This window comes from Microtus pennsylvanicus, chromosome 11, assembly GCF_037038515.1.
Source record: "Microtus pennsylvanicus isolate mMicPen1 chromosome 11, mMicPen1.hap1, whole genome shotgun sequence".
Taxonomy (NCBI): Eukaryota; Metazoa; Chordata; class Mammalia; order Rodentia; family Cricetidae; genus Microtus; species Microtus pennsylvanicus.
In genome coordinates this window covers 12,417,275-12,429,756 of record NC_134589.1, presented here as the reverse complement: position 1 = coordinate 12,429,756, position 12,482 = coordinate 12,417,275, and the positions used below count along the sequence as shown (strand labels likewise).

Genomic DNA, 12,482 nt, shown 5'->3' with positions numbered 1-12,482 from the left:
AGCATTATTTGTCATAGCCAGAACCTGGAAACAACCTACAGTGAACAACAACCTTCCCCTTGACTGAAGAATGGGTAAGGAAAATGTGGTACATTTACACAATGGAGAACTACACAGTAGAAAAAAAATGACATCTTGAATTTTGCAGGCAAATGGATGGAGCTAGAAAACATCATTATGAGGAAGTAACCCAGACCCAGAAAGACAATTATCACATGTACTCACTCATAAGTGGTTTTTAAACATAAAGCAAAGAAAACTAGTCTACAAATCACAATCCCAGAGAACCTAGACAACAATGAGGACCCTAAGAGAGACATACATGGATCTAATCTACATGAAAAGTAGAAAAAGACAAGATCTCCTGAGTAAATTGGGAGCATGGACCTTGGGAGAGGGCTGAAGGGGAGGGGAGAGGCAGGGAGGGGAGCAGAGAAAAATGTAGAGCTCAATAGTGTTGACATCTCAGACCACGAAAACTTAATAGAGACGGCCGAACAGGAGCAATAGGCAAGGATTTTTATCTAGTTTGTACTTTTCCTTCATTATTCCTACTTGGTTCTGTGGGACCCGTATGTAGCTTTTTAAATGGTTGGGGGGAGGGACAACCTCAGGTATCATTCCTCAGTGGTTAGGTCAAGCAGGCTGTCCAGTGAACCTTGGGATCCACCTGCCTGTTTCGTCACCCCCATCCTATGGGTGCTGGGTCACCCTTGGGCCTCTGTTTACACAGCAAGCACTTTAGTGAATGAACTATTTCCAGCTCTCTTTTCCCCATTTGAAATCTAATTTTTTTCATTGTAACTTAGACGCTGTAATTAAAAACACACCTGACAATCAAATCAGTGGTTTTCCTTAGATTCGCTTTCTTGGATAAACGCCTTTTAAATCACTTGGTATCCTTCTGCCTCAGAGCCTCTTCAGGGCTGACATCACAAGCGTGCCCCGGGCTTGCTTTTTGAAGCAAACACTTCCCTGACACAGGGCAAAATGACTCATCTCAAACCCGTGGAGGAACAGAGGGCCGGGGTTGTTGGTTGTTTCTTCTCCGGAGCCCCAATGATAAAATCCAAGCAGGCAGAGGCGGGACGGCTATAGCCGCGGAGCGGGCCCTTCCCGGGCAGGAAGCGCGTCGTTGTCCCCGGCTGCGCCCGGGAGCCATCCCTCCCGCGGACGGCTTGTGGCGGGCGACACCTGTGACCGCCCCTGGGAGGAGAGTGGAGTGGCAGCGTGGCCTGCAGGGCGCCAGGAACCCAGGTAAACCACCGCAGCCTGACACACCCCAGGTCAGGATGCCCCAGCACCTGAACCGTGGGTGGAGTCGGTTCTCCTGTAGAGCACTTGCAAAACTCTTCTGCCGAAAGCTCGAATATCCGGTTGGGGGGTGTAGTCCAGGGCAGTCCTCTTCCATACAAATTCATGGGTTCGTTCCCCCCAGCACCGCCAACAACAGACAGACAAACAAACAAACAACAACAAAACCCAACTAGTCTTAGTCACCTTCTGGGTTTATCTGGAGCAACTCCGTCCCATAAAGAACAAGTCATGCATGTAATTTTAACTTGTCTGGTAGATCCTCTGACCAATGGAAAAAAACGGGTGGAGTTCATCTCAGTGACATTCGTCCCAGTGCCACCAAAATGCCATCTTAATACGTAATCACTGTGAGAGCTGAGAGAGACTTTGTTTTTCTTCCAAGTCTTCAAAAACCTCACCTGACATCTCCACTCCGGTTGGCTGCCCCGTGTGACTGTGGACTGTGTTGGACAGCGCAGCCCCGGACTCCTACTATCCCGGAGTCTGAGTGGGAGGCTGTGCCCTTAAGACCCAGGCGGCGGTAGAGAAAGGCCGAGCTGGGGATTTTGCGGTGCAGGTACAAGTGCTCCAGGTGAATGTGGCACAGGCGGCCGCTGCTTCACCTCCAGGGGGCGCTCTGAGAGTTTCCCCTCCATCCCTCCCTCCTGGCCTCCTTTCCTTCCTGTCTGTGTGAGACAGGGATTCACTATGTATCCTGGACTGGCCTCAAACTCACCATGTAGCCCTAAGCTGGCCTCAAACTTAGGTCAGTCCTCCCGCCTTAGCCTCCCCAGAGCGGGATCACGGGCATTCACTACCATTCCTGACTTGTAGATTTTGTTTTTTTAGGCCTTCCTTTCATTGCCTAGGGCCTGGCACTTCCTTGGCATATATTTCAGTTTGGGAAAGCCGAATTGTGTATTTATGAATGTGGAGATTGTCTTGTCTTAGACTGTGGGTAGCAACCCCTCACGGGCTCCTAGAACTGGGTGGTGGGGGCACAAAATCAATCGGTAACTGCCAAAGGTATCTAGATGGTAATTAGGGCTGGAGAGATGGCTCAGTGGTTAGGGACACTGACCGCTCTCACAGAGGACCCGAGTTTGATTCCCAGCACCCACATGGTGACCTACAACCATCTGGCACTCCAGTTCCCAGGCATCCAATGCCCTATTCTGTCCTCTGTGGGTGCTGAATGCACGTGTTACACAGAAACACGCGAGGCGAAATGTCTTTGAAAATCAAAGTGCAATGTCCAAAAATGAATTTAGAATCAAGCGTGTAATGAACCGAGGTGCTTCTGGCAGGGCATGTCTGTGTCACACTGCAAGTTCACACACAACACACACACTGCAGTGCACATAGCATCACGTCACATGTCTCCCGTGAAAACCGTCCCAGATTCCCCAGCTGAGATCCCGGACCATCGTATGTAAAGAGTTGTGGTGTTTTGGTGCGTATACAAAGTCTTCTGCTCCAACAGAAGCGTGGTTTAATTGTAGAACACACTACTTTTGCTATAGTCAGGCCTCAGCCTGTGTCGTTAGTGTAGTTAAAGATTTTATTATGTTAAATGTTTCCATTTGAGTGGCTGACTTCAGTTTCGTTACAACAAAATCCCTAGGATGAGTTTGTCTTGAGATTAGGACAGAATTTCTATCAACTTCCCTAACTGCCCTAAATACACTTCTACCTCTTGGTACTTTTTTTTTTTTTTTAATGAGAGGGGACATTTTCAGCACTGAAATTTAAATCAATCAAATGCACAAGCTGTGGAAAGTGTTGAAGATGCTGTGGACACTCAGCCATGATTTAATCCCCCTCCCTGTTTGCATGTGTCTGTGTGTGTTCTGGGGATCAAGCCCATGCCTTTATGCATGCTAAGCGCTCTACCACAGCTCCACCCCAGTCCGAAAGTTAATCCTTTATGTAGAAAGAAACAACTACCTCCATCTCGTTAGTATACAAGTTTGCTTTCATCTTTAAGAATTGTTTTTAAGTGAATTTATGATGATTTATTACCAGTAAATGCTTGATCTGCATACCTCTTTGATATGCCTACATACCTGGGCATTTCTCAAACAGAGAAGAGGGGTCCCAAGTGCGACTGTTTAAGATGCCCTGGTGTTGTGCATGTGGAGATAAGGCCGTAACAACCGAGGGAACATGTGACATTTAAACCAGGGGCAAAAGTTGGACCCAATCCAGGTGGTTCTAATGCCAAGGTCTGTGATGCTTTCGGGTGTGACTGCGTGCAAGTAAAATACTCTTAGTGAGAACCCAAGCCACTGTTTTGCAGATTGTTTGTAAAGGGGTTTATGGGATCATGCTGTCCTTCAATTTCTTTTCTAATCCAGATGGGGTCACCTAGGGGGTTGGTAAAGAATCAAAGGAGTCAGACTTGGGCCTTAAGGGAGGAGGAAGAGGTACAGGGTCAGGAAAGCACTTGCTATCAATGGAGGGATAGAAGGGAAACTGGGCTGGTGAGATGGCTCACGGGGTAAAGGTGCTTGCAGCCAAGCCTGATGTCCCGAGTTTGGTCCCTGGGTTATCCTCTGGCTTCCGTCTCTACACTCTATCACACCCCCCATACACACACACACACACACACACACACACTACACATAATAATAATAATAAAGAAGAACCATGGACTATACATACCCCTCAGTAACAGAGTGCATGTCTAACATTTGTGAAGCCTGGGGTTTATCCCCAGCACCACATAAAAGAGAAGAGAGAGAGAAACAGCTAAGTTTTATTTTGTTTGTTTCGCTGCCCAGGTCTTTCTGTGTGCTAGGAAAGTGTTCTAACCCCAAGCCACATACCCGATCAGTAACTGTGCGTTGCAAAATGGCTAGTGGAAAGGACTTGAAATGTCACCAACACAAACCTAAGGAAATGTCCCGGACGGGAGATAGGCCAGTTACTTCGGTTTGCCCTCACTGCCCATTGTACACACGTACTAAATCGTCACGCTGTGCTCTGTAACTGTGTACGGTTTCCGTGTGTCAGTATCTATGGGGTCCCAGGCGTGGGTGTACACACCTGCAACCCCAGGATCTGTGAAGCTCTGGCAGAAGAATGGTGACTATAAGGACAGGTGGGACTATTACATAGAAAGTTCCGGGCCAGTTTTGGCTACATGGCTGTGGGATAGGAAGCAGACTAAGTTAAAACAAAATGTGCATGGGAAATATGTTAATCTCTACTTAGCGTTCCTTTCTTCCACCTGCTGTCTTCAGTCTCTGCTCATGGATCCATCAGTGTTTGATTTTTTATAGCCAACATGCTATACAGTACTCGCTTGCTGGGTGCTTCGAGCCCCATCTTTGGATCTTGGAGCAACCATGGTTTCTGTGCAGGATGTTTTCGGCTCCCTGTGACTCACCAAAGTGAAGTGGCACCAGACTCCTGGGCTCTCATCGTATATAGATACCGGTTTTGAAAACTCATGTAACAAAGGGGTCTGTCAATCAGTTAAAAATAACAAAATCATTTATTCACATGTTTAGTCTCTTAATAATATTTTAATACTAGGCAGTATTGCTAGGCCTTGCCAAAGCCTTCGGGGTATATATAGCAGTGAAGAAAAAAATTTCCCCTAACTTTCTAGACAAAGAGACAGAATCAAGGTAAATCGGTGCTTCTATAGCACAGACTCAGTAAAGGAAGAGAAGCAAATTCACTTGGAGTTGGGGGTTGAGATACATTCTCATGTATGTAGTCCAGGAAGACTTGAACTTGCTGTAGCCAAGGATGACTTTGAACTCCTGGTCCTACATGTATGTGCCACCACACCTGGGTTTATGCTGTGTTGGGGTTGAGCTCTGGGCTTCCTGCATGCTAAGTGAGCCCTCTGTCAGTTGAACTGTGTCCCCCCAGCCCCAAATATTCTTTTGGGTAGGACAGTTAGAAATGCCTCCATAGAAGCCGGGCGATGGTGGCTCACGCCTTTAATCCCAGCACTCGGGAGGCAGAGGCAGGTGGATCTCTGTGAGTTCGAGACCAGCCTGGTCTACAAGAGCTAGTTCCAGGACAGGCTCCAAAGCCACAGAGAAACCCTGTCTCGAAAAACAACAACAACAACAACAACAAAAAACCAAAAAAAAAAAAAAGATGCCTCCATAGGGCTGACATTTGGAATTAAGCGAATTAAAAGGATATGTCATGTGTTGATTGAATAGAAGGGTGTACCAGGCACAGACAACCTCAAGCTGAACAGTAAGAATCGGCAGGTGCTAGATTGGTGCTCAGTAGACGCGTGGCAGGCAGCTCCAGGACCAGAGAACCTGGCGCCCTCTTCTGGCCTCTTCAGGCACTGTAGGCATACACGCAGGCTAAACACCCATAGACAAAATAGAAATAAGGGGGTGGGAATCGATTAGAGGTCAGCCTAGTTGGACCAAGGGGGAAAGCAACAGCATCATGTGGTTCATCTAGGGTCCGTACTTGAAGAGCTGTGGTTCGCCATGACTGCTATGTGGGAATTTAAGGAGGTGTCAGAGTGTGTAGCAGGCAAACAAGCTGGAAGATTATTGTGATCATAATAGTTAAGACAATATTAGCTTGGATCAAAGAGAGATGCCAAGATGACAATGCAGACAGATCCTGGATATATTTAGAAAGTAGAGCCAGGTGCCAGGGCACAAGCCCATAATCCCAGCACGTCAGAGACGGAGGCAGGAGGATCTGTCCAAGGTCATCCCTGCTACGTAATGAGTGTGAGGCTAGCCTGAGCTACATGGGCCCTGTCTCAATAATAGCCCCCCCCCCCGATAAAACCAACCAAAAGAAGAACCTAGCTCTGATGGAATGTGTAGAAATAGCAAAGGTCAGTGTGGTTTCGCAGAAGAGGGGCCAGAACACACTGTAGTCAATACAAGACTAGAGTTCAGCAGCGAAGACAAGACTAAGGGCAGCGTGGAGGGGAGAGAGGGACATCAGGTTTGATCCTAAGGAAGAAGGTTGCTAAGGTCCTTAACCTGATTGTCTCCTTGAGTGACTGGAAAGGCAAGTAAGTGATACAGATGCATGGCCCAAGTTATATTCCCTCTCAGTATCTTAGTGATGTGTTCAGGAACAGCAGGCTTGATGTGTGATTTCCCCCTCCAGGGAATCCGTAAGCACAGGAGTAAATCCAATTTGGTTTTTAAGTTTTAGTTTTTGTGTGAAAACCCAGACTGCTCGTTCCGGGCCACTGTTGTTGTCTTGTGCCTTTAGGAATGTTGTAAAAATGAACACCAGGGGGCCCTAGTCTCTGGCCCACTTGGTGGATGTGAGGGACCTGGCTTAGAGACTCGCCTGGAGACCAGGACTGCTTCTCTTTCCTTGGTCTTCTGTATAGCCGTAGAGGTGCGCCAGCCTGTAACGCGTCTGCATTGCCTTTTAAATGGCCTGATTTTAATGACTTTAAAACTTCAAAGCTATGGCTTCTAAACACTGGATTGCTTATCGGCGGACTCCAAAATGTGGGGGCTTTGGAAAATAAGGATTGTGCCAGACAGGTAGTACAGGCCTGTAATCCTTGCAGAGGGAGATGGAGGCAGGACAGAAGTCACAAGGTTGTCCCTGGCTGCTCAATGAGTTCAAGGCCATCCCTGAAGAGAAAGGCGGCGGAGGAGGAAAGAAAATGAATTGTGATGGTTTTGATTTTTAGTTTATTCTGGACAGAATATGTGTAATAAATACCTCTGGGTAACTTGAATTTAGTCTATTGAAACTCAGACTTGGGGCACAGTTTCTACTCTGTACCAGATATCAGGGAATGCCCTGAAGCTATGCACTGCTGGAGAATAAAATTGGTGACTTTGTGGGCCGGGAATGTAGCTCAGTTGGTAAGAATGCCTGCCTAGCATGCACCAGGGCCTGGGTTAGATCCCCCAAACTCCATAAAATGGGGCACAGTAGCTATGCCTATAATCCTAGCACTTCGGGTGTAGAAGCAGGAGGATCAGACGTTTTAGGTCCTCCCTTCATAGTCAGTTGAAGGCTGGCCTGGGCTACATAAGACCATGCTTCAAAAAAGAAAGGATAAATTTGGTAAGAGGTTTGGAAACAGTGTATGAAGACATTCATTTGCCTCTAGAGGGCATGAGACCTTAACAACTGGACAGGCTCACAGCCTACATTCATACAGAAAGGACGTGGTAGATAGACAAGGACAAAGAGTGACGGGCTGAAGAGTCATCATGAAAAATTAAAAAAAACATTGATTAATGTATTGGCAATTGTCTGATCTTGCCTGTATTTGACACCTATGGTCTGAAAATTGCTTTGATGAGGGGCTAGAGGGATGACTCAGTAGTTCAGAGCCCTGGCTGCTCTCCCAGATGACCCAGGTTCAATTCTGAGCACCCACATGGGAGCTCACAGTGTCTGTGACTCTGGTTCCGGAGGATCTGACACACTAGTCTGACTTCTGTAGGTACTGCACACAAGTCATGCACACACATACATTCAGACACCCCACTCATACACGTACGATACAATGAAAAACTAATTTTAATGCATGTGGGTGTTTTGCCTGCATGTGTGTCTGCACACCATGCCTGCACCTGTTACCCTCTGAGGCTGGAAGAGGGCATTGGATCCCCTTGAGCTGGTGTTACTGATGGTTGTGAGCCAATGTGTGGGTGCTGGGACTTGAACCTGGGTTGTCTGGAAGAGAAGCCAGTGCTTTAAATTGCTAAGCCATCTCTCTTGTACCAAAATAATGGGCATTTAATAAAAACATGACTTTGATGATCCTGTGTGTGTTGTACGTCGGGGGGGGGCAGTTTTCACATTTGTAAAGGTGGGCTCTCCTGTACCCGAGTGTGTGGGTGTCAGAGGTCATTTGTAAAGGTGGGCTCTCCTGTACCTGAGTGTGTGGGTGTCAGAAGTCATTTGTAAAGGTGGTTTCTCCTGTACCCGAGTGTGTGGGTGTCAGAGGTCATGACTGGGTGCCTTCCTCCACTACTTTTCATCTCCTATTGAGGCATGGTCTCTCACTGAGCCAGCTTGCTCTTTCAGCTAGACTGGCTGACGGTTGAGCTCCACTCCCTACCTCCAAAGCTAAAGCTACAGTTGGCTTCTGTGTATGAACTAGGGGTTCAACTCAGGTGCAGCAAGCACTTCACTTATGGAGCCCCCCCTTTTAAAGACAGGGTTTCTCTGTAACTTTGGAGCTTATTCTGGAACTCGCTCTGTAGACCAGGCTGGCCTTGAACTCACAGAGATCCATCTGCCTCTGCCTCCCAAATGCTGACATGAAAGACGTGCACCACCACCGCCCTACTCAAGTTCTTTAGTTTTATTACTTCACTATTTTTTTTTCTTTCTTGGTCTTTTATCAGTCAGTTAAGCAGTGCAGACTGACCTGGAACTTGTGATGATCTTGCCTCAGCCTCCTGAGTGCTGGTGCTACAGATGTGAGCCACTACACCAGGAATGGCAAGAGCTTCCCATTGCCAGAACTTGGTGTTCAGAGCTGTGCTGCGGGCCCATTGCAGTGCCCGATAGATGGAACAGGCTTATGAATGGTCTGAAAGCCAAACTGAGTCCACTACATACTCAGTGTTTAGTTTTGGTAGTTGATGAGACCCCAGAGAGTTCCCTAATGAACTATATCCCCTATAAGCTGTCCTTGAACTTGTGGTCTTCTTGACTTTGTCTTCCAACTTCTGGAATTATAGGTGTATGCCGCTAATCCTGCTACCAAATCTTTCTTTTTAAGATTTATTTTATTTTCAATTATGTATGTCTGTGTGTGTGTGTGTGTGTGAGAGAGAGAGAGAGAGAGAGAGAGAGAGAGAGAGAGAGAGAGAGAGAGAGAGAGAGAGGGGGGCAGGTGCCCAAGGAGTTCAGAAGAGGATGTCAGATCCCCCAAAGCTATAGTTCCTTGCAGGTGTGAGCTGCCCCACTTGGGTGCTGGGAACTGAACTTGGTTGGGTCTTCTGCAAGAGTGACATTGAGCTATCTCTCCATCACCAATGTTTATTTTAATAGATTGTGAGTGAAAACTGTTTTAACATTTCCCAATAAATCAAATATGATTTGATGATATATGATTATTTTTATAAAATTCAAATTTCCAAACCGTGGTAAAAATGTTGTTGAAGGGCAGCCATGCCCCTTCATTTACAGACTGTGACTTCTTTGGACCTACAATGGCAACTGAATTCTTTTGGCATAATCTGTGTAATAAGAAAGGCCTCAAGAATTTACTCTCTGGATCTTCATGGTAAAAGCTTGCCAGCCCTTGACACTAGGCACCTGTGCTTAGAGAGTTAGCATTCTGAGCAGACTTCCGTTGGTGGAGTGTCTGCTAGCATCTCAAAACCCAGGGTTCAACCCCTAGCTCCAGCTAAATCAGGCATAGTGGCTCACACCTGCTATCCCAGCATTTGGGAGGTAGAGGCAGGAGGATCTGAAGTTTAAGATCATTCTTGGCTGTATAGTAAGTTTAAGGTCAACCTGGGCTCCATGAGATCCTGTCTCAAAAACAAGCTAGGAAGCCAGAAAATGCATGGAGCAAAACTAGAGATTTGAAAAGTTTCTTGGGACTTTCTGGAACTTTCCATTCCCTTTGGCAAAGTAGCTGAGACAAATCTCCCCTTCAAGTGCATGCCCTCAATAGCCTGACTCTCTTCCACTAGGTCCCCACCTCCCAGTAGGGCCATGGCCTGGGGTACATTTAACATCACAGCATTTTAACATTTTTTGTTTGTTTTTTTAAGAGGATCATAAGATGTAGCCCTGGCTAGCTTGACCTTGAACTTACTACCACCATCCTCCTGCCTCTGACTTCCAAACGCTGGGATTACAGGCATGTACCACCATGCCCAATGTTTTTATTACATTTGGAAAACTATGTTTTATCTCAAGTGCACGGGGATGGAAGAACACATATGCCGTGGTTTCTGTGTGTAGGTGTCCGAGGACAGCGCGTACAACTTGGTTCTCTCTTCCATTATGTAAGATCCGGAGATCAGACTTGAGTTATTTATTAAGTTTACTGAGTAATCTTGCTGCCCCCCCCCATGTGCACACACTTACAAGTGCACCCATTTAACACACACATGCAAAAGAAGATAGGAAGAAAGAAAAAGAAATGAAATTGGTTGACGAATGTGGGCATTTACCCTATATAAAGAATGTACCTTGCCGGGCGGTGGTGGCGCACGCCTTTAATCCCAGCACTTGGGAGGCAGAGGCAGGCGGATCTCTGTGAGTTCGAGACCAGCCTGGTCTACAGAGCTAGTTCCAGGACAGGCTCCAAAAACCACAGAGAAACCCTGTCTCGAAAAACCAAAAAAAAAAAGAATGTACCTTTAATTCTTGCGTACAAGAGGCTGAAGCAGGAGGACTGCCATGACTTTGAGGTCAGGCAGGGCAAAGTTGAGACTTGTTAAAAGAAGAAGAAGAGGAGGAGGGGCAGAAATAATAATAATAATCAGATTATCAGGTTAAATTCTGTTTTGTTCTTTAACTGAGATTGTTTCTTTTCTGTGTGATTAGGCTATTTAATTTTCATCTGTCCTGTTCTCCATTATTTCATTCTTCCTTTTCCTTTGAATTATTTTCTAAAGCATTTCAAAATAATTTATAGGAAAGAGTCAGCAGAAGATAAAGGGTCAGACTCATCATTGTGGTGTGCACCTGTTGGAGGAAGGCCGCTTGTTGGTTCCCAGCTGCTCAGCCCTGAAATAATCACATATTATTTAAATCACTACTTGGCCCATTATTAGCTCTAGCTTCTTATTGGCTAACTCTTTTTTTTTTTTTTTTTTTGGTTTTTCGAGTAAGGGTTTCTCTGTGGTTTTGGAGCCTGTCCTGGAACTAGCTCTTGTAGACCAGGCTGGTCTCGAACTCACAGAGATCCGCCTGCCTCTGCCTCCCGAGTGCTGGGATTAAAGGTTATTGGCTAACTCTTACATCTGAATCTAACCCATTTCTAGTAATCTGTGTATTGCCACGTGGCTGTGGCTTACCAGGTAAAGTTTCAGAGTCTGTCTCCGGCAGCAGCTCCAATTACTTCAAGAGGAAGATGGGCATCGAAGAGGCTCCTGATGGAGTTGGTTAGCCATTTGGGCAAGAAACTGCTCTTGCCTGGACTGCTTGATGGTATGCTATGTGAACTGGACATACAGGACCCACAGAGAAATGACTGCTGAACTTGCCTAAAGGTGAGAAGGTCCTTCAGGGTTCCTGCTTCATGAAAGAGACTGCCAGACACAGAAGAAAGTGACTGACAAACTGCCAGTATAGGCAGAACTGTCTTTAAAATTTCCTGCTTCATGGAAAAGTCTGCCGGACACTATGGGCCTGTGGGCTGAAGATTAATGCCCCAACAATACAGAACTTTGGGTGACTATCCAGGCAAAGAGATATGTCTGTCATTTCCAGAGCTTTGGAAGTTTCTTACAATGCACTTCCTGTTTATTTAGGTAATATTATATACTTCTGGAGTCTTTGATGGAGTTGAAGAATTTATAGTTATAGTTTTCCTTAGTTATAATAAAAGATAAAGTGGATATACATATTATAACTGTAATTCTTGCTTGATACCTGTTTTGTTATATGTAGTTTTACTATGTTAAAGTTAAAACCTTCCTTTTTTATTTAAACAGAAAAGGGGAGGTGATGTGGGATTTCCCTCTGTGTGCTGTGATTATCATTAATGAATAAAGAAACTGCTTTGGACCTATAGCAGGGCAGAACTTAGCTAGGTGGGGAAAACTAAACTGAATGCTGAGAGAAAGAAGGCTGGAGACAGATGCCGGAATTTACCCTGTACGCCACAGCCACATGGCGATACACAGATTACTAGAAATGGGTTAAATTCAGATGTAAGAGTCAGCCAATAAAAAGCTAGAGCTAATGGGTCAAGCAGTGATTTAAATAATATGGTTTCTGTGTGATTATTTCGGGTCTTAGCTGCTGGGTGGCCAGGAAACAAACAAGCAACCTCTTACACACACCTTTAATCCCAGCACTGCAGAGCCAGAGTCAGAGCTAGGTAGATCTCTGTGAGTTTGCTGCTAGTCTGATCTTCAGAGCTAGAGTTCCAGGACAGCCAGGGCTGTGTAGAGAGATCCCATCTCAAAAAAAAAAAGCTGAGCGTAGTGTACATGGAGGCTGAATGTGAAGTTTGTGATCAGCCTGTGAAACTAAGTGAACGGAGCATTAGTGAGCTTTAGTGT

General features: G+C 45.9%; 1 protein-coding gene across 2 annotated transcripts in view; it reads left to right on the top strand.

The window, feature by feature from the left end:
* The first annotated feature begins 1,028 nt into the window (after positions 1–1,028).
* Arsg (arylsulfatase G) overlaps positions 1,029–12,482 on the top strand; it is a 131,666-nt gene continuing 120,212 nt past the window's right edge. For both annotated transcript variants that reach the window (XM_075990261.1, XM_075990259.1), the window contains exon 1: positions 1,029–1,257. The gene's annotated coding sequence lies outside the window, so the exon portion shown is untranslated. The remainder of the gene's footprint in view (positions 1,258–12,482) is intronic.